At 40.2% G+C, this 23,121-nt stretch overlaps 1 protein-coding gene across 18 annotated transcripts in view; it reads left to right on the top strand.

Annotated features, from left to right (window-relative positions):
• PPP6R3 (protein phosphatase 6 regulatory subunit 3) overlaps window positions 1–23,121 on the top strand; it is a 141,744-nt gene that overhangs the window by 21,587 nt on the left and 97,036 nt on the right. The gene's annotated exons all lie outside the window — the stretch shown is intronic.

Raw genomic sequence — 23,121 nt, 5'->3', positions numbered from 1 at the left:
TTAAGAGGCAGACGCTTAATCAGATGAGCCACCTAGGCATACCTGTATATCTTCTTTAGTGAGGTGTCTGTCAGGGTTTTGGTGTTGTATCTAAAAAGTCATTGCCATAGCCCAAGCTTTCTTAATTTGGACTGGTATAACAAAATTCAAAGACTGGGTGGCTTATCAACAACAGAAATTTACTTTGCACAGTTCTGGAGGCTAGAAATCTGAGATCAGGGTGCAAGCATAATCAGGTTCTAGTGAGGACTCTAATTTATTGCAGACAGGCATTTTCTCATCATATCTTTATATGGCCAAAAGAGGGCAAGGGAGCTCTCTGGGGTCCCTTTTATAATGGTACTAATCCTGTTTATGAGGGCTCCACCCTCATGACCTAATCATCTTCCAAAGGCTTCACTTCCTAATACTGTCACCTTGTGGGTTAAGATTTCTGCATATGAATTTTGAGGGGACAAAAATACTGAGTTTATTGCACAAGGTCATCTAGGTTTTATCCTTTGTTATCTTCCGGGAGGTTTATGGTTTTGCATTTTATATTTAGGTCTCTGATCTGTTTGGGGTTAATTTTTGTGAAGAGTACAAGGTCTGTGTCTAGATTAATTTTTGCATGTGATGTTCCAGCGCCATTTGTTGAAAAGACTATCTGCTCCATTGTCAAAGATCAGTTGATTGCATTTATGTGCATCTGTTTCTGGGCTATTTGTCCTGTTCCATTGATCTGTTTGTCTGCTCTTTTATCAGCACCACACTGTCTTGATTATTGCAGCTTTATAGTAAGTCTTGAAGTTGAGGAGTGCTAGTCCTCCAACTTTGTTCTTTTCAATATGGAGTTTGCTGTTTGGGGTCTTTTGACTCTCTGTGTAAACTGTGAAATCAATTTGTCAGTATCCACAATATAACTTGTTGGGATTTTGATTGTATTTGATTGGAATTGTTCCTGATCTCAGTAGGAAAGCTTTGAGTTTCTCACCTTTAAGTATGATGTTTGGGGGCGCCTGGGTGGCTCAGTTGGTTAAGTGACTGCCTTCGGCTCAGGTCATGATCCTGGGGTCCCGGGATCGAGTCCCGCATCGGGCTCCCTGCTCGGCGAGGAGTCTGCTTCTCCCTCTGACCCTCCCCCCCTCTCATGTGCTCTCTCTCTCTCTCTCAAATAAATAAATAAAATCTTTAAAAAAAAAAAAAAACTATGATGTTTGGTGTAGGTTTTTTGTGGATGTTCTTTATAAGGTTGAGAAGCTCACCACTATTCCTAGTTTGCTGGGAGTTTTTAGTCACAAATGAGTGTTGGATTTTGTCAAATGCTTTTTCTGCATATATGGATATGATCATGTGATTTTTTTTTTCTTTAGGCTGTTGACATGAATTACGTTAATTGATTTTTTTTTAAATGCTTTTTTTTTTTTAAAAGATTTTATTTATTTATTTGCGAGAGAGAATGAGAGAGAGCGAGCACATGAGAGGGGGGAGGGTCAGAGGGAGAAGCAGACTCCCTGCCGAGCAGGGAGCCCCATGCGGACTCGATCCAGGGACTCCAGGATCATGACCTGAGCCGAAGGCAGTCGCTTAACCAACTGAGCCACCCAGGCGCCCTTAATTGATTTTTGAATGTTAAACCAGTCTTGCATACCTGGGATAAATCTTACTTGGTTTATAATTCTTTTTATATGTTGTTGGATTTGATTTGCGTATCTTTTGTCAAGGATTTTTGCATTTGTGTTTATGAGAGATACTGAACTGTAGTTTTCTTGTAAAGTCTTTGTCTGGTTTGGATACTACCATAATGCTTGTCTCATAGAATGAGTTAGGAAGTATTCCTTCTGCTACTGTTTTCTGGAAGGGATTGTAGAGAATTGGTATCATTTCTTCCTTAAATGTTTGGTAGAATTCATGAGTAAACCCATCTGGGCATGGTATGTTCTCTTTTGGCAGGTTATTAATCACTGATACATCTTTTTTAATAGATACAGACCTAGTCAGATTGTCTATTCTTGTGTGAGTTGTGACAGATGGTATCTTTCAAGGAATTGGTTCATTTCATCTTGGTTATCACATTAGTGGCCGTAGAATTGTTCATCCTTTGGTTATCCTTTTTTTTTCCCCCCTTAAGATTTTATTTTTAAGCAATCTCTACACTCAACGTGGGGCTTGAACTCATAATCCCAAGATCAGGAGTTGCACGCTCCTCTGACTGAGCCAGCCAGATGCCTCTGTTATCCTTTTATCTGGAACGATATACCCTTTCATTTCTGATATTAGCAATTTGGGTCTTTTTTCTTTGTTTTTTAAGATTTTATTTATTAGAGAGAGAGCACAGGTAGGGAGAGAGGGAGAAGCAGACTGCCTGCTGAGCATGGAGTGGGGCTTGATCTCAGGACCCTGAGATTATGACCTGAGCCAAAGGTAGACGCTTAACCGACTGAGCCACCCATGCTCCCCGGTTCTTTTTTCTTTATCCTAGAGAAAGGCTGATATATTTTACTGATCTCCACACCCCGCCCCGAGAACCAGCTTTTGATTTTGTTGATTTTTCTCTTACTGATTTCTGTTTTCAGTTTCATTGAATTCTCTAATATTATTTGTTTTCTGCTTGCTTTGGAATTAATTTGCTCTTTATCTAGATTCTTAAGGTAAAAGCTTAGTTTATTGACTTTAAAAAAAATTTTTTTTTTTTTTAAGATTTTATTTGATAGAGAGACACAGTGAGAGAGGGAACACAAGCAGGGGGAGTGGGAGAGGGAGAAGCAGGCTTCCCACGGAGCAGGGAGCCGGATGGTGGGCTCGATCCCAGGATCATGACCTGAGCTGAAGGCAGACGCTTAACCACTGAGTCACCCAGGCGCCCCTAAAATCTTTTTTTTTAATATATCTTTTAGGTGCTATAAATTTCCCTCTAAGTACTGCTTTTGCTGTCCCCCAAATTTTGAAATTTGAAAAAAATTAAAAATTTTTTTAAAGTTCTCTTGAGATTTTTTTTCTTTGATTCATGTCTTCTTTACAGGTGCTGTTTAATTTTCAAGTACTTTGGGGATTTTCCAGATCTCTGTTACTGATTTCTAGTTTAATTGCATTGTGGTCTGAGCAGACACTGTGTGATTGCTCTTCTTTTAAATTTGTTACAGTGTATGGGAGACTATGGACTCTGAGAAACAAACTGAGGGTTCTAGAGGGGAGGGCGGTGGGCGGATGGGTTAGCCTGGTGATGGGTATTAAAGAGGTCACGTATTGAATGGAGCACTGGGTGTTATATGCAAACAATGAATCATGGAACACTACATCAAAAACTAATGATGTATGGTGATTAATAACATAATAAAATAAAATAAAAAAAAATTTGTTACGGTATGTTTTATGTGTGGTCTGTCTTGGTGAGTGTTCCATGTGAGTTTAAGAAGAATGTGTCATTGCTGTTGTTGGATGTAGTCTGTACATGTGAGCCTGGGCCCCCGATTGAACTCGAGTGCTTCTCAACTTTTTCTCTCCTTAGATGGGACAGGATGGTTAGAAGGGTCTGAAGTTGGGTATTTCCCTTCCTTCAGATGGGGTAGGCTCTGATAAAATAGTTTCTGCTGAGGACAGAAAAGAACAGAAAACTGGCATATTTCAGAATTGTTCTCTTCCCCTCCCGGAAGCAGGAGATTTTTCAACTGTATTCACTCTTAGGACCTGGTAGAACTCCTGAAGGTAGAACTCCCAATCCTCCTGGCTTTTCTAAGTCTGTGAGTTGGTCTGCGGCCATACCACCCTGAACACGCCCGATCTCGTCTGTCAGTCTGTGAGTTGTTCTCACTGAGCCGCCAGCAGTTTGTTGGTTTTAGTTCAGGTTTTCCTGCCCTGGTGGTAGGTCCATGGGAGGTTTTGGTTCACAGGTCTCTGCTCTGGTAAGTTGTCATTCTCTGTATTGGCCTTTCTTTCTCCACAATCTTGGGGGCAGCAGTTTGCCTTATGACCGAATTTCTCTGATGACCCTAAAAAGAACTGTTGATTCTTTAGTTGTTCAGCTTTTTACTCTTGGTGAGGACAGAGTGGCAGCTTCGAAGCTCCTTAACGTGCTGGACGAGAAACTGGAAGTTCCGTTTATGTGTCCAGTTTGTGTCCAGTTCATCGGCATCAAGTACATTAACATTGTTGTGTAACCTTCACCGCTGTCCATCCTCAGACATGTTTTCATCTTCCCAAACTGAAACTCCATACCCATTAAATAAATTCCTCTCCATTCCCTCCCTGCCGCAGCCTCTGGCAACCAGCATTCTACTTTCTGTCTCTACAGAATTTGACTACTCTGAGTACTTCATAGCAGTGCAGCCAGATGGTATTTGTCCTTTTGTTGAGTGACTTCAAGCATAGTCTTCGAGGTTCAGCTGTGTTGTAGCATGGATCAGAACTTCTGCCTTTCGAAGGCTGAATTCTGTTCCGTTGTATGTGTGTATGTGTACACCACATTGTGTTTAGTCATGTGGGTACTTGCCTCCATCTCTTGACTATTCTGATTTATGTACTACAAATGCGGGTGTGCAAATATCACTTTGACCATTGTGCTTTCAGTTCTTTTGGGGTATGTACCCAGAAGTGGAATTGCTGGATCATAAACTAATTCTGTTTTTACTTTTTTTTTTTTTTTTTTTTGCAAAACTACTGTACTATTTTCCATAAAAGCTACATCATTTTACATTCCCAGCAGCAGTGCACAGAAGCTCCAGTTTTTCCTCTTAAGCGCATCTTTTTGAGTACCTATCTATGAGCTATAGAAAGGTGTTTAAAACACTATTTGTTGTTTAAATCTTACTGGCAGCAAAAGCCAGGGGAAGAGTTTTCTCTGTAGAATTTACAAGTTCTCTGACACTGTATTTTCTTGGTTTTCTTTTTACCATTTATGGCCTCCTTTTTAATTTCCAGGGTAGTTTCACATTTTGTTCTTCAGCCTTTATTTTCCACACTATGCCTTGTGCAATCTCTAGTTTCATGGCTAAATTTATCAGGTATGTGCTAATGGTGCTCAGATCCGTCTCTAGCCTTGATTTTCTGTTGGGTTCCAGCTGCCTGCAGAGAGCATTTTCATTCATAATCTTTCCGTCCCCAACTCAGTTATGAACCTAGTAGGGTAAGGATTAAATACTAGGACCTTGAGTCCCGTTACTGCCAAATCCTAGTTGTTTGAGCTCTGAGCTTTGGTTTCCTCTCTTGCACAATAGCAATGATATATGTATGAGGATTAAATGATAGTTCATGTTATTATCCACATTACAGCACACATGAGTTGTAGTTAGTAAGTATAACCATAGTTACTATTATCCTTTGTACAAATAATTTTCTCCCCTTTTTGATAAAATTCTTTTTAATTTTCATGAGATTACCGAATTAAAAGGTACTGTCATTTTTTTATTTTTTAAAAGATTTTATTTGTTTATTAGAGCATGCGAGTGAGCATGAGCAGGCGGGGGTAGGGGTGGGGGGAGGAAGGGACAGAGGGAGAAGCAGACTCCTCACTGAGCAGGGAGCCCGACGTGGGGCTCGATCCCAGGACCCTGGAATCATGACCTGGGCCGAAGGCAGACGCTTAACCAACTGAGCCACCCAGGCGCCCCATAATCTTGTATGTCATCATATTCTTCTTTAAAAAGCTCGCACCCATTTAGAGTGTATTAGTGATAGAGGAATATCCCTCTTTCCCCATTCTCCCATCAGTTTTAATTAGTTCTAATTATTTTTTGTTTGCTGATTCATGGGGTATAAAAGAATACCTCATGGATTTTTTAGTTTCAAAAATTAGCCATGGTAAGTGTTTTTCACATGTTAGCTTATGTTTTGATTTTTTTTTTTTTCTTTTTTATGAATGAGTGCTCTGTTCAGATCTTTTGACCATTAGGTTTCGATCTCCTTGGTTCCCCAATAGGCATTGTATAAGCTTAAAAATTATCCCCTGGTGTTTTCAGTTTACTCCCATCCACATTTTGAAAGGACTTCCTGTTCCTTTTTAATTTCTGTGCTTTATATCATTTTTCCTCTCTGGGCTCTGTTTTATGGTCATCACACCTCTGTAGTTGAGAAATAGGCTTATAATAAGCCCCCCAAAACACAGTTATATCAGATAAGTTTACTGCAGTATAATCATGGTTGGGTTACTTAATTTCTTAGTGTTAGTACTTTCAATTATAAATGGAGTTATGAGAAATAAATGTGATTTATTCACCAAAATTTTGGTGTGTCTGCAAAATACCAGGTAGGAAGATGTTTAAGAACATTTAAGAACATCACATTAGCCCCTCCGTAAATGGTGCAGCTGTTGCAGTAGTTCTGCGTGTAGCATAAGCTTCACTTTCAACAGTCTGGGAGGTGGCGCGATAGGAGGAAGAGCGGGCATTTCTAAGTCCCTGGCCTAGCCACTTGCTCGGTTTGTGACCTCAGTCGCTCACTGTCTTTGCACCTCAGATTGCCTACTTGTTTGTAAGAAATGATAGAACTTATATGAGAATGCATATGAATACATTTGGTAAAGATAGATTCTACCGTTATTTTTATTTTTATTTTAAAGATTTTATTTATTTGACAGAGAGACACAGCGAGAGAGGAAACACAAGCAGGGGGAGAGGGAGAAGCAGGCTTCCCGCCGAGCATGGAGCCCCATGCGGGGCTCAATTCCCTGGGATCATGACCTGAGCCGAAGGCAGACGCTTAACAACTGAGCCACCCAGGCGCCCCTCTACCATTTTTTAAAAACTACTTTTTCCTTCACCTTTCTTTCTTTTTTTTTTAAAGATTTTATTTATTTGACAGAGATACAGGGAGAGGGGGAACGCAAGCAGGGGGACTGTGAGAGGGAGAAGCAGGCCTCCCGCGGAGCAGGGAGCCTGATGCGGGGCTCCATCCCAGGACCCTGGGATCATGACCCAAGATGAAGGCAGACGCCCAACGACTGAGCCAACCAGGCACCCCTCACCTTTCTTTGCAAATACGTATTGTATCTTATAAGCGCTTTATTGAGACATAACGCACAAATACAGTTCACACACTTAAGCATACTGTTGATTTTTTTTTTTAGTATATTCACAATATGTGCAGCTATCACTACAGTCATGTCTAGATTATTTTCATTATTTGAAGAAGAAACCCCATATTTTTTAGCAGTCACTCCCATTTCTTTCCCATCCCCTTGACCCCTGTAATCACTGATCTACTTTCTGTCTCTATGGGTTTGTCTATTCTGGACATTTCACATAAATGGAATCATAGAATATATGGTCTTTTGTGACTGGCTTCTTTCCCTTAGCAGTGTTTTCAAAGTTCATGTGTGTTGTACCATATTCCAGTACATTTTTTTTTTTGCTAAATATTTGTCGTATGGCAATACCACCTTATATTTATTCATCAATCAGTTGATGAATATCTGAGTATTTCTACTTTTTGACTGATGAATAATGTTTCCGTGAACATTCTATGTGTACAAATTTTTCTGTGGACACAGACTTTCATTTCTCTTGGATATATACCTAGGAGCAGACTTGCTAGGGTTATAAGGTCTTAAAGGGTTTAAGAAAAAACTTTGGAAAAACTGCCAAAATAATCTCCAATGTGACTGTATCATTTTACACTCCCAGCACTGTGAGAACTTCAGTTTTTCCACATCTGTGTCAACTCTTGTTACTGTATGTCGTCTTGCTTGTAGCCATGTTAGTGTGGGTATTTCGTGGCATTGCATGGTTCTGGATTGAATTTCCCTGATGGCTGATGACATTGAGTATTTTTTTTAGTGTGCCTAATAGCCATTTGTCTATCGTCTTTGCAGATATGTCTATTGAAATTATTTGCCAATTTTTAAATTGGGTTGCTTGACTTTTTATTATTGAGTTGTGTTTCCCACATATTATAAGTCCTTATTAGATGTACAACTTGCAAATACTTTCTCCCATTCTTTAGATTGTCTTTGCATGTTCTTCATAGTGTCATTGAAGCACAAACATTTTTACTTCGATGAAGCCCGATTTATCTGTTTGTTCTTTAATTTCTTATATTTTTGGTATCATCTAAGAAGGCTTTGCCTCATCTAACGTCACAAAGATTTACTCCTGTTTTTTCTAAGAGTTTTGTTTACATCATTTTAAAGACTATTTTTTTAGGGCTTTTTAAGGTCACAGCAAAATTGAGGGAGAAGGTCAGGGATTTCCCATATACCTACTGTCCCCCCACCCCCTTACATACTACGCACAGCCCCTCCCATTACCAGCATCCCAGAGTGGTGCATTTGTTACAATTGATGAAGCTACATTGACACATCACATTTACTCAGAAGTCCATAGCTTACATTATGGGCTCTTGGTGTTGCACATTCTGTTTGGTTAAATGCATAATGACATGTATCCATCATTATGGTATCATACAGAGTATTTTCACAGCCCTTAAAATTCTCTATCCTCTGCTTATTCACACCCATCCCGCAACCACTGACTTTTTAAATGTCCATGCTTTTGCCTTTTCCAGAATGTCCTATGGTTGGAATCACAGTTTGTAACCTTTTTAGATTGGCTTCTTTCTCTTAGTAATATACATTTAAGGTCCATGACTTTTCATGGCTTGCTACCTCATTCTTTTTACTACCCAATAATATTCTGTTGTCTGGATGGACCACAGGTTATTTATCCACTCACCTACTGAAGGACATCTTGGTTGCTTCCAAGTTTTGGCAATTACGGATAAGTTTGCTTATAAACATTTGTGTGCATGTTTTTGTATAGACCTAAGTTTTCTGAGGAACACAATTGCTAGATGGTGTGGTATTTTTAGTTTTGTAAGAAACTGCTGGACTATCTTCCAAAGTGGCTGCACCATCTTGCATTCCCACCAGCACTGAGTGAGAGTTCCTGGTGCTCCACAGTGTTGTCAGCATTTGGTGTCTTTTTTTGGATTTTGGCTGTTCTAATAGGTATGTGGTGGTGTCTCACTGTTGTCTTAATTTGTATTTCCCTCATGACAAAATGTGGAGCATCTTTTCAGATGATAATATCATTTTTAATGACTATATTTCTTTTTTTTAAGATTTTATTTATTTGAGAGAGAGTGAGCAAGAGAGAGAGCACAAGCTGAGGGGGAGATGCAGAGGGAGAAACACACTCTCTGCTGATCAGGGAACCCGCCGCAGGGTTCGACCCCAGGACCCTGGGATCATGACCTGAGCTGAAGGCAGATGCTTAACCGACTGAGCCACCCAGGGCCCCTAATGACTATATTTCCTTGGATGGATAAAAGAACCTTGGTGCAGATAAAATCATTGTTATTTATTGTTGGATATTTAGGTGGCATGTATTTGTGAATGACCTGGATTATTTGTCTTGTGATAGTCCCCACAGTGTCCTTTGTGTCCTCTATATTTAGACATTTCTCTTTTCTGTTTTAAACTTTTCGGACGTTGTTATGTATAAGACTTTTTACTTAGGATAAAGTCATAGAAGTTGAATAATTGGGTCAAAAGATGTGAAGAATTCAACAGCTTTTGATATCTAGGAGCAGAACAGTTATGCAAGCCAGTTTCATATTAAGAAATTTAAACATCTTTTTAAGAAAGATTTTATTCATTTATTTGAGAGAGAGAAAACACGAGCAGGGGGAGGGGCAGAGGGAGAGGGGAGAAGCTGAGCAGGGAGGTTTACGGCAGGAGATCATGACCTGAGCCAAAGGCAGACACTTAACTTACTGAGCCATCCAGGTGCCCCTAAAAATCTTTTTTATTAGGGGAAGATTTTAACATGCACAAACATATACAGAATAGTATAATGACCCTTCATTTACGGAGCTCCAAACAACCGTACACCGGAGGACACTGCTGTCTCACTTCCTCCCCCATTCCTCACTCCTGTATTACTAGTTTAAAACTCTATTGAATTATAATAGAAATACAGAAAAGACTCAAATTGTAATAAGTTTCACAAGCTGAAATGCACCTGGGTAATTGGCATCCCAGATGCCCCCATTTGTCTGCGTCCCTTTAATACCCTCCCAGTATCCTGACATCTACCTGAACTGAGTTTGCCCAGTTTTGTTCCTTAAATAAGTGGACTCTTAGAGTATGTTAGCTTGTGTCTGAGTTCTTTCTCTTGGCAGTGTGTACAGGATTATCCATTATTGCATGCCGTTGTTGACTATTTGTTCTCGTTGCCATATGAAATTTTCTTGTATGAAATTACTCTGTTGTTGGTGGACATCTAGAGAGATGGCAGTTTTGGGCTGTTACAAATAGTGCTGCTCTGAACATTTAAAGTGTGTTTTTTTGGTGGACATACATATATACTGCTGTTGGGAACATATCTGGGAGTAAAATCGCTAGGTCCTAGAGGTATGCGTACATTTGGTTTTGGAAAACTGTGTCTGCACCTCCTGAAGTGGTTGGCCCAAATGAAATTACACTTCTACGAGCGGTGTGTCAGACTTTCACTCACTCCTTATCATCTCCGACAGCTCATGTTTTCCATCCTTTTCATTGTAGCTACACTTCAGCTGTGTAGTGATATCTTATGATAGATTTAATTTGCGCTAGTGAGGTCAAGAACCTTTTTAAGCTTTTTTATTGGTTATTTGGATACCACCCCCTTTTTTTTAAGGATTTTATTTATTTATTTGACAGACAGCGAGAGAGGGAACACAAGCAGGGGGAGTGGGAGAGGGAGAAGCAGGCTTCCCGCTGAGCAGGGAGCCTGATGCGGGCTCGATCCCAGGACCCTGGGATCATGACCTGAGCCGAAGGCAGCCGCTTAATGACTGAGTCACCCAGGCGCCCCTTGGATACCCTTTTTTTATGAAGAGTGTATTTTAAAGTCTTTTGTTTTTTTTTTTTACTGCGTTATTTGTTTATCTTATCCTATTAGCTCTCTGTTGTTGCATAACAGATCATCCCTAAACTTGTAGTGGCTCATAACAACAAAAAAACCCTTTACAGGGCGCCTGGGTGGCTCAGTTGGTTAAGCGACTGCCTTCGGCTCAGGTCATGATCCTGGAGTCCCGGGATCGAGTCCCACATCGGGCTCCCTGCTCGGCAGGGAGTCTGCTTCTCCCTCTGCCCTCTTCCCTCTCGTGCTCTCTGTCTCTCATTCTCTCTCTCTCAAATAAATAAATAAAATCTTTAAAAAAAAAAAAAAAAACCCTTTACTATCTCAGCTTCTGTGGGAGAGGAACTTGTGTCCGCCTCTGAAGGCTTGACTGCAGTTGGAAGACCCTTCCCAAGGTGGCTCACTTACACGCATGGCAACTCGGTCCTGGCTGTTGGTGGCAGACCACAGTTCCTCTTCATGTGGGCCTTTGTCGGGGATCCTCCGTGTCCTGTCCTCAGGACATATTTTCAAACATGACGCTTGGTAGGATTTCTTTTATTTTGGATATGAGTTTTTCAGGAGATCTAGGTGTGCTGAATGTCTCCACCTGCTCTTTGGGTTTCCATTGTGTCATTTGAAGAGAAGTCATTATGAATGCAGTTGAGTTTATTACTTTTCCCTTTATGGTTAGTTCTTTCCATATTACTTCGAAGAAAATCCCAAAATAATTATTTTGTTTCTTCTGTATATATGTTACTACACAACACACACGCATCACACACACTATCTTTCAAAGATAAACACTTTTTTTGTTGTTTAACCATAATACAACCACAAAACTCTCATCTAAAAAAACAAAAACCCACACAGTAGTTGCTTAGTATTATCCAATACCCAATCAGAGTGAAATTTCCAATTGTCTCAAATATTATAATTTTTTGGTACAGTTTTCTAATTTTGGCAAATCAGGATCCAAATAGGGTCTGCCAGTTTTTTTTTTTTTTTTAAGATTTTGTTTATTTATTTGAGAGAGAGACAGAGACAGAGACACAGAGAACAAACAGGGGAGGAGGGGCAGAGGGAGAAGGAGAAGCAGGGGCTTCATCCTAGGCCTCTGGGATCATGACCTGAGCTGAAGGAACTGAGTGAACCACCCAGGCGCTCCGGTCTACTGGATTTTTAAAAAAAAAATCGATAGATTCCCCATTTGTCACTCTTTTTCCCCTCTTGCCCTCTTTCTGTGGAAGACCTGGATTGTTTTGTGGTGTCGCACAGTTTTCTATATCCTGTTAGCAGGTAGCTGTAAGTTTCTCTGTTTGAGGGGTAAACTTTGTTGTACTCTCACTGGTGTTGTTGCTTCTTTGGTTGTGATCTGTCTCTGGAGGTTGAATGAGGACCTAAATTGAAATTTTTAAAGGGCTTCCAACCTAAATCACATTAAAATTCATTCAGGTTAGAGTTGTTCTGTACTTAAAATGTAGTGATCGTTTTCAGAGTGTGCATTCTACTTACTCCATCACTTTCTGTGTTTGCGAGGTCATCTGAGAGTGCATTTTCTGTGTTTTCTGTAGAATGGCAACACACTGACTGTACACCTTGTCATCTTGAGCATATACCACACCCTCTCCAGGGGTTTAATAATGTTGCAGGGCATAACAAAAAAACGGGTCCAGCTCTCATTACTTAGACTTTCCATGTTTATCCTCTACTTGCTTTTTTCTCTTTGTACTGTCCACTGACTTTCCTTCTCTTGTGACTGATTTTTTGAGTTGTAATAACCAATGTTTCAAGAGTTGATGAGTCAGAATCTTAAGTTATTTTTAGGTGAGCTTGAATTTCCAGTCTTCCCCAGTCTCTGTCTTTCTCTTCTGACAGAAATTTTGACCATGAGAAATTAGAAAAATTAATGATGGGGGCACCTGAGTGGCTCAGTCGTTGAGCGTCTGCCTTTGGCTCGGGTCATGATCCCAGGGTCCTGGGATCGAGCCCCGCATCCGGCTCCGTGCTCTGCGGGAAGCCTGCTTCTCCCTTTCACACTCCCCCTGCTTGTGTTCCCTCTCTTGATGTGTCTGTCTCTGTCAAATAAATAAAATCTTTTTTTTTTTTTTAAAGATTTTATTTATTTGACAGAGAGACAGCGAGAGAGGGAACACAAGTAGGGGGAGAGGGAGAGGGAGAATCAGGCTTCCCGCCGAGCAGGGAGCCCGATGCGGGGCTCGATCCCAGGACCCTGGGATCATGACCCAAGCCGAAGGCAGACGCTTAACGACTGAGCCACCCAGGCGCCCCAAATAAACAAAATCTTTAAAAAAAAAAAAAAGAAAGAAAAATTAATGATGACGTGATTAGAATGAACATTAAAGATTATTTAAGATGCATGTGTGTCTACAGTTTAAACATAGAAAATTTTAATACCAGATATATTGGAAAGTGTCATCCACCTTCAAGTAAACAATTATATTTTTAGTGTTTTGTTTTTAGGTGAGCACACATTGATGATACTGAGTCTTGGCCATAATTCGCTCAGCAAATATCTCAGTGCCTGCCCAATGCCAGGCCCAGCACTTTTCATGCTTTAGTCATACATGGTTAAGAAAGATGGCCAAGGGGGCACCCAGATGGCTCAGTTGGTTAAGCGTCCGACTCTTGAACTCAGCTCAGGTCTTGATCTAAGCGCCATGAGTTCTCAAACCCCACTTTGGGCGTGGAGCCTACTTTAGGGGAAAAAAAAAAAAAGATGGCCATGATGGTGTTGGTGCTCTGTGAAATGCTCAGGACAGTATCTCAGTAAGGGATATAATCAGGCTACACACATAATCTTAAATTTTTCTACATGTAATCAATATAAAAATTATTTTTTATTTTTTATTTTTCTTAACGGTTTTATTTATTTATTTGACAGAGACACAGTGAGAGAAGGAACACAAGTAGGGGGAGTGGGAGAGGGGGAAGCAGGCTTCCCCGCTGAGCAGGGAGCCCGATGTGGGGCTTGATCCCAGGACCCTGGGATCATGACCTGAGCCAAAGGCAGACGCTTAACAACTGAGCCACCCAGGCGCCCCCCAAATTATTATTTTTTAAAAAGACTATTTATTAGAGAGAGAAGGCACCTGTGAGTGGGGGCCGGGGGGGCAGAGGGAGAGAATCCTCAAGCTGACTCCCTGCAGAGCACGGAGCCTGAAGCGGGGCTCAATCCCACCACCCTGAGATCATGACCTGAGCTGGAATCAAGAGTCAGACACACAACTGATGAGCCACTCAGGTGCCCTATAAAAATTATTAATGAGATATTTTCACTTCTGTTTTTTGTACTAAGCCTTTGAAACCAAGTGTGTATTTTCTGCTTACAGCATACCTCAGTTCAAATTACATTTCAAGTGCTCAGAAGCCTTACGTGGCTGCTGTAGTGGACCACATCGATCAGAATTATTATCATAGCTCATGTGGAGTAGTAGGGGATACTGACTAGGAACCCAAGTAGACAGTGGCTTAGAGAAGCCAGAGGAGACACAGGGAGATGAACTAGGAAGTGGTTTCTGATCTCTGGGTGTTGGCAGAAGAAAATGGAAGAGGGGAGACACTCAGAAGATGGGGAATTGGATGAATTGGATTAGGAGGGAAAAGAAGAGCCAGGGCAGTTTCTAGGCTCTGTCTTTCACAACTGGGGTGTGCCTTTTCTGAGACAGGGAACACTTGGGGAGGAAAAGGTTTGGTTGGTGGTCAGTGTTGGTATATGGTGGACGAAAAAAGGCTTTGTTTTGGAGATACTCAATTTGATGTGCTTGTGACACATCCAGGGGGGAAATGTCTGCTTAGCAGTTGAGTGCATGTGTTTGAAGTGCAAAAACGGTGTTTTGGTTTTATAAATTTGTTATCTCATCTGTGTTTATAGAGGTATTTTTAAAACCCACTGAAATGACTTCATTTGTTCAACAGAAGTTTTGTTTGTTTGTTTTTTTTAAGTCTCCTGGGTTTTGTTTCCGTTGCTGGGGCAACAGCATGAATGGAACAAGTGTGAGTTGACACCCCAACCAATGTGGTCAGCTCCAGAGATTGTAATAGGTAGTGTCCACGGTCTGAACCCTGCATCAGCTTCTACCTTAGTAGGGGTGTAGAGGGGAAGAAAGGAGAGGAGGAAACCTTCAGTAGAGGAGACTAAAGTAGCCAGTGAGAAAACAAGGAGCCTATGATACCAAAGAAGCCAAGTGAGGAGAATGTTCTAATAAGGAGGGTCTACTGGTCAGCTGTATTGAAAGCTGCTGAGAGTGAGGGTAAGATGAGGACAGAAAGAGTTTCATTTGGATTTGGTCCCATCTGGAGGTCACTGGTGACTTGAAAGAGCAGTTTCAGTTGAGTGGTACAGATAGACACCAGATTGGAATGAGTTGAAGAGGGAATGCTATCAGACAAAGGGTTCATTTTCTTATTTTGAAATAACCACTACAAATCATTGAGAAGACCAGCCCAATAGAAAAATGCACAAAGGATATAAACAGTGGGCAGAAAAGTGAAGTGTTAAATGGCTCTCAAACATACCAACAGTGCTCAGAAGAGAAAACCAGCAAGGACAAGGGTGTGGGGCTGTGACGTTCCAGAGTTACTGGTGGGAGTCTGGATAGGTATGACCTCCATGGAGAGCCATTTGCCTGCCATTATGTTCTAATTAGAAATGCACACTTGATCCGACAGCTTCTCTCCAAGGAAATCTGGCATTTGTTTGTAATAGTAAAAATTGAAAACTAACTGGTCATCAGTGATAGCCTAGTTAAATCAGCTATAATGCAAGGGAAAGTCTGTATCAGGTAAAACATTTTATTCTGCAAGAAAGTCGAATTTGTTTTTTCCTACCATACTATTAATCAAACTCTTTGAAAGTGATTTTTTCCCTTTCTAAAGATGGAGAAAAATGTTAGGTCTGGTATGGGCCACAGAAGGTATTTGTAAATGTGTCTTTGAAGAGCTATGTTAAGCTTTTCATTTCTGCCTTGATCTTCTGCCTGTTAACACATTTCACATAAGTTGTTAATCTAAATTCCCTTCTCTAGATACCTGTTAGGATTCTTTTCCAAGGACCCTGTCCTGTTTTATATATGTACCCACAGGAAGGGTGGGTGTGGTGTATCTTAAGCTTAGTGGATGAATTCACACTCCAGTTTACCTTACAGCACCTGAAATTAACCACAGCTCCTATCAAAAGGGTATTAAGTTGTACTTGGTGTGGGTCATTGGCAAAGCAAGCATGTGATAATGTTTGAAAGCCCCGAATGTAGCAGTGGGGATTATACTAGTCTGATGTAGGAGGAAGACTTTCTTGGTCCATGGTTTTTTTTTTTTTTTTTTAATTTATTTTTTTTCTTGGTCCATGTTTTATGGGGGAAAGAGACAGTACAAACCTTTGTGAGCTCTATCTTCCACTGACCTCTCTGCAGTTTGGCGGCCTTTGGGATAGTGTGTTCACATGTAGACTTAAAGCAAAATGGAAAACCAGGCACACCCGAGGAGACCAAATCAGTTTCCTAGCAGAATACATTGATACTGTACCTGGGACTCTATACTTAAAGATCTTGTTTAAATTTAATTTCTTAAGAGTTTGATCAAGACCGTGGTTATTCATCGATTCCTTTTTCTTCATCTCTTTGAGTATCCTGGTTTCACTTATATTTTATATTTCAAGAAGTTTAAGATTTGAAGCATATTAAATGATAATTTAGTCTAATCCTCTCATTTTACAGATAAGAGAGTAAGTTTAGAGAGATGAATTACTTGCTCAGAGGTTGACTAAAGCGAATCTGTGTTCTCCTTAAGTCTTCCCCAGTAAGTTTTGTGATGTGCGGGGGCAGTATGGTAGCTTGCCTCATCTGGTAGAAGTAACCTGCCGTAATTTTGAGGGAGGTGTGGTTGTAATTACATTGCCTCAGTTCTAATGGAGATAATTTATATGCCGCACTAAATTATTTACATTCACAGAGACAATCTAGCTGAACTTTTTTTGTTTTACATTTTTTGTTGTTGTTGTTGTTGAGAAAGTTGCCTAGAGATGTGAACTTACTCATCCAAGATTATAGACCATAAACATTTATTCTATACTTAGTTTTTAAGGTGAGTCAGAGCAGTGATGTCTGGTAGAACTTTGTATAATGATACTCTATCCATCCTCAGTGTGGCTATTTAAATTAAAACAAAATTGCAAATTCAGTTTCTTACTCTTACCAGGTCCTTAATAGCTGTGTGTGACTGGTAGCTACTGTATTGGACAGCACAGTTCTGGGGCACTTACCTTTTTTTTTTTTTTTTTAAACTAGGCTCCACACCCAGCCTGGAGCCCAGTGTGGGACTTGAACTCACGACCCTGAGATCAAGACATGAGCTGAGATTAAGAGTCAAATGCTTAACTGACTGAGCCACCCAGGCGCCCTGCACTTACCCTTTTAAAAACAATTGTTTTGAGAACTGCAGAAGCATCAGTGGTAGAAACCAAGGCTTAGGAGTAAGGATTAGAATTACCAACTGGAAATTAGGCTTGTGTTCAAAGCTAGGAGAAAAACTGTACTCTTGGAGCTTTCAACGGGGCTACAGCTGGTTGTGGCATGGGCCTTTCCTTGGTTCATATTAAGTCCGTTCTTCAGAAAAGTAATCAAGAACCTTTACAAAGATCTTTTCTTTATTATTTCTTTTTCTTTCTATTATCTTGTTTTGCCAGTGAAGATCCCATTCTTGGGTTGAGTTTTCAGTGGACAAATTCTTTTACTTTCATGGTGCTTAGCACATTTTTCAGTCTCTGAACTTCACTTATTATTAATCACTTGGTTACCAGGATGCCCTATAAGAGGTTTTGATGTCTTTCTTGCAGTTGTACTCTGGATTATGGAAATTTCAGCTTCTACATCAAATTTAACTTGATTGTTTATCATGGCTGAGCCAGTTAAGTATAGTTGGCAATTGGGATCGTGTAGTCTTCTGTACCATTGCTCTACATCTCTACACACTGTTGTTGTAACAGGCAGAGTTGGTTCTCTGGGCTTTACTTTGGATGCTAATTTACTAATTAATGACTTGGCTTCATTTTAATAGCAACTTAGATTGGGTTGGCTACATGTATGACTGCAGTGATTTCGGTGTCCATTAGGGCGCATAGCCAGACGATGGTGTAATCCAATCAGGTGCCAAAGTTTTTACCTAAAGTACTTTTCATATATGATTTTGCTTTTAAAAGGTGGTAGTATGGATTTACCTTGGGGCTTTATACTTTAATAGTTTTTTTTTTTTTTTTCATTCTTGGTATAGTGATTTTTTTTTTAAGATTTTTTTATTTATTTGTCCGAGAGAGAGACAGAGTGCGCGAGAGAGTGAGCACACACAAGCAGGGGAAGGGAGAGGCAGGCTCCCTGCTGCTCAAGGAACCCAGTGTGAGACTCGATCCCAGGACCCTGGGATCAGTGACCTAAGCCGAAGGCAGACCCTTAACCAACTGTTGCCACCAGGCATCCCGGTATAGTGATTTTTTATTAATGATTTAGAAGTCTTGGAGTTCTTGCCATGGCTTGTATTAAAAATGATTGGTGTTTCTGAAGTTAGCTGAGTTATGTATGTGGATATTTGTATTTAAATATAAATATTTATATGCAAATATATGTTTAAATTTTTGTTGAAAGATGCCTCTGAAGTCATCCAAATTATTTATTTATGTTTTTTCTCCCAATTATGAGTTGTTTGTGTGCTCATTTTTGATGATTTTTCTATTCAAAATTTTGTGGACTTTTTAAATTATTATTCAGTGTGCTAGACGTTGAGGATAAAATGGTGAACAAGACCTCAAAGAGATGGATTATTTTCCTATCTCTTTATATTCCATCTCTTTGGACTTGGATGTTTTGGAGAACATGTGTGAGAATACTTGCAGAAATGGGATCAAGATCCATATTAAAATGCTGCTCTGATTGAGCTGGCCTACCTGAGGGCTTCCTGATGTTAGTAAGAAGTAGAGTTACTTGCTTTTTTATGTGTTCAGGCTTTGGCCTCTATCACCTGTCTGTAATTAAGAAGGTGTTTATTGTTTGTGCTTGATGTATGATAGAAGGAGAAAATGCTTTCTTGTGTGTTCTGTAATAGCTATGGCTTCCTCTTGTGAATTTGCATCAGTGAGGACTATCTTGGAATTTACATGACAGCACAGAGATTTTCATTGCCTTTTTTCCTAAGATGAGTTAAAACAAAACAAAACAAAACAAAAACCTAGTTCACATAAGGTTTATTTGGAATAAGTTCTTTCTTATTATCCTCAACTATAAAATAGGAATTAGTGCCTATGGGGATTGAAAGCTCTTGTATAACTAGCACAACGGATTTGTAAGGGTAGATGTTCATTCTTGCTATTCTCAAATTCTGTGACTAAGCAAGCACATATTTAGATACTGTTGAGTTGAGAATCTGTTTTTTTCACTGTTTTAGGCTAAACCAGTCCTCATTTCTGACTGGTATTTTTTTTTTTTAAGATTTTATTTATTTATTTGAGAGAGACACAGCAAGAGAGGGAACACAAACAGGGGGAGTGGGAGAGGGAGAAGCAGGCTTCCCGCAGAGCAGGGAGCCTGATGCGGGGCTCGATCCCAGGACCCTGGGATCATGACCTGAGCCGAAAGCAGGTGCTTAACAACTGAGCCACCCAGGCTCCCCTTGATTTCCTTTTTTGAAGGGGCCCCTCTGGATCCATTTCCTCTGATACCAACTGCTATAGACTGAATGTTTGAGAGATACCAACTGCTATAGACTGAATGTTTGTGTCCCCCCCTCAAGATCTGTATGTTGAAAATAATCTTCACATCTCATCAGTGTGATGGTATTGGGAGGGGGGGACCTTTGGGAGGTGATTAGACCATGAGGGTGGAGCCTTTGTGAATGGGATATAAAAGAGACCCTAGAGATTTGCTGGCCCCTTTCTGCCATGTGAGTACACAGCAGAAAGACAGCTGTCGATGAACCAGGAAGCAGGTCCTCACCACACACTGAATCTGCAGATGTTGTGATCTTGGACTTTTCCAGTCTCTAGAACTGTGAGAAGTAAATTTCTCTTGTTTATAAGCCACCAGTATGGTACTCTGTTACAGTGGCCTGAATAGATTAGAACATCAGCATTCTATTATTTACTAGCAACTCCCTACTTTTCCTCCTTTAGCTCTATACACTGTGTTGTTGCTCCCATTTTTTCAATACTCTGCTCTCTGGCCAGGTCCTTTTCTTATGATGTGAAACTTGGGTTTCCTACAAGTTAAATACCTGGGGAGGGTTCCCCCCTTTTTGAGAGGGAAGCACCTTTCATCATCCTCATGGATTCTACCATCATCTCTCTATTTTAACTTTCAAAGCAAACATCTCTTTGGCTTACTTAGCTTTTTTCCCCATGGTCTCATGTCATAGTTTGTCTGGATACTGTCAGTATTAAATTCTTTCCAGGCTGGGATCAGGAACTCTCTGTCTTCATTCCCTAAACAGTGCACGTCTGACTCCTCCCTCACCATCAGCAGCCTCTCAGTACCCTGGGGCTTTAAGCAAATTTTCCCCCCCATTTTACTTGTCTCCCAATTATTCTTTCACCTAGTCCTGCTTAATTCTTTCTGTAATTTAATCGACTAATGTCTGTAGCCACTGGCACCATCTTTAAAGCCTAGATTACTTCATTTTTATATTGGGTTCATAAATTATTGAGGCAGGAAGAATGTTTAGAGTTAAGTAGTCCAACTCTATTTCATAGATGAAGGAATGGATGGATACTCAGGTTAGAAGCCTCAAGTCCAGAGCTAGTGAGTTGCTGATGTTACAGCTGTCTGGTCTCAACGTTTAATACCTTTTCCCAGTTTAGCGTTCTTCTTAACAATTTATTAAGGAAATTTTTTTTGTCAAAGTGTTACACATCCGCAGTTAAGAGTGAGCTAGTTCTAGGAGGTTGGATGAGATAAACAGCCTTCCTTAGCTTCCCCACTCTCTTTTCCCTTTTCCTGAAGGCCAGTGTAATTCTTTGAACTCCTTTAGCCAATTAAAAATATATATATATATTACCTCCCTATATCTTTTTTTTTTTTTTTAAAGATTTTATTTATTTATTTGAGACAGAGAGCATGAGAGGGAGGAGGGTCAGAGGGAGAAGCAGACTCCCTGCCGAGCAGGGAGCCCGATGCGGGACTCGATCCCGGGACTCCAGGATCATGACCTGAGCCAAAGGCAGTCGCTTAACCAACTGAGCCACCCAGGCGCCCTTACCTCCCTATATCTGAAGAGCATATTTGAAGAGTTCATACTCGCATGCTTGTATGCTGATTTTTTTTTTTTTTTAGTTTCAAGTATATCTACTGATTTCCTGTTGTGAAAAGATACAGAAGGTAGGGATTAGCTCTCTCTTCTCCCCTCCCACATTCTAACTTCCCCATCCTTCCAAGATAATTTTACTGCAGTTGTGGTTAAATCAGTACTTAGTTTTATCATTATGACCCTGTATGCTGTTTATATGTTAAGTGGTGAATTACAAATACTTTTCCTAAACAACTTGGTTTTTCTTGGAAGTGTATCACTTTTTACAAAAATTTTATTTGTTTGTTTGGGTAATCTCTACACCCAACATGGGGCTTGAACTCTGACCCTGAGATCAAGCATCACATGCTCCACTGACTGAGCCAGCCAGGCACCCCATTACTTTCTTAAAAAAATATTAATCACCACTTTAGCCTCAGACTTTTAGTCAGTTACATGTTCAGGTATTCCATCAGCTTTATCTTTTTGAAGAACTCTTTCCCTGCTCCAATCTGCCCTGTTTGCCTTCCCTGGTGGGAGCACATTTGTCTCCCGGGATCCTGGCGATTCTTCCTGCCTTTCTCTGTTGTCTTCTCTGTGGTAGTGGAGCACAGTCTCTCTCCTCAGCGTCTTCTCCCAATAAGTTGTGTAGGAGGTAAATCTTTTGACTTTGTGTTTCTTTCTGCATACTTCTTCCTTGATGGTTGGAAATCATTTTCCTTCTGCATTAGTCTATTATTTTCTGTGCCCTTTTAAATATTAGTATTCTGTTGTTTGTTTAGTGGATGTGTTATCTTTCTGAGGATATCAATTATTATTTTTACATGTTCTTTTTTTTTTTGTAATGCTTCCTCCAGCTTGTATTTTTCTATTTGTTTTGCCCTTGACTTTTCATGATAGTGGCTTTCCTGAGATGTCTGGTGATCTTTGGTTTTCCTTCAATTTAAAAGTCAGGGATACGTACCCACAGCACACAAAGTTGAATTATATGAAATTACCATCTTTCCCAGCTTTCTCTGCTGTCTGTGAACATCCTTGGCTCTCAGATCTTCATTTCTACATTACATTCTCCACTAAAAGAACCAGGCCTCCTTGGAAAAATGGATGATTTCAGAGCTGGGGCAGATAATGTTCAAGATGAATCTGGAACATGTTGTTATGCCAGAAAATAAGGAAGTGCTCAAAAAGTATGAAAAGCACACAGGAGTCTGCTTGAAGGGACTCTCACTGTCTGAATGTGGGACAACTTGAGCATCAGAGTGGATAATGGCATTAATAAATAAAAATCTTTGAGTCCATACTGTTAAGGAATTAAAGGATGAGTGGGGAGAAGGGTGCATACCGTACTAAAGTTAGAATGTCATCTAACGGAGGAAGGAACAGTAGACTTAAAAAAAACCCATCACTTCATAACCATCAGAGAACAGTTGATTCAGACAAAAACTGTCAGTGGGTAGTACAACTACTGAGTGAATGTTTTAAGAACATAATCTCAAAATATCTTCCCACAGATTACTTACTCCTTGATTACTTGGTTATTTTACGGTGGAGAAATATAGCACATATCCTCTTAACCAGGTGATCGAAATGTGCTCTCCAATAATAGGACAAATGGACGTCCTCTTTATGTGATACTCTAGGAACAGCAAAACTTCATTTATTCCTGCCAGAAGTGCATACGCTGTATTCCTCAAAAATGTTAGTGAAATGAAAGACAAAGAAATGATGCAGAACTGTTTCAGACAGAAGGGAGTGAAGGAGATAGGACATAGAATCCTGGATGAAGGTAAGGGAGGATTGCCATGAAGGACATGATAGAACATTTGGCAGAATTGGAATATGAATTATTTAATCCATAGTCAGCAAGTACTGTGTTAAATTCCTGACTTTGACATGTGTACTGTGGTTGTGTGAATTAGTGTCCTTGTTTTTAGGAAATACACAGTTAACTGTTTGGCGGGAAGGTCAAGTGATCTGCAGTAACTCTCAAATGTTTGGGGTGTTTGTGGAGAGGGGGATACTCAAGCAAAAGTGACACAGTGAT

The sequence above is a fragment of the Leptonychotes weddellii genome, chromosome 11 (assembly GCF_054177405.1).
Source record: "Leptonychotes weddellii isolate Sample4059 chromosome 11, ASM5417740v2, whole genome shotgun sequence".
Classification (NCBI taxonomy): Eukaryota; Metazoa; Chordata; class Mammalia; order Carnivora; family Phocidae; genus Leptonychotes; species Leptonychotes weddellii.
This window is presented reverse-complemented; position numbering and strand designations above follow the sequence as displayed.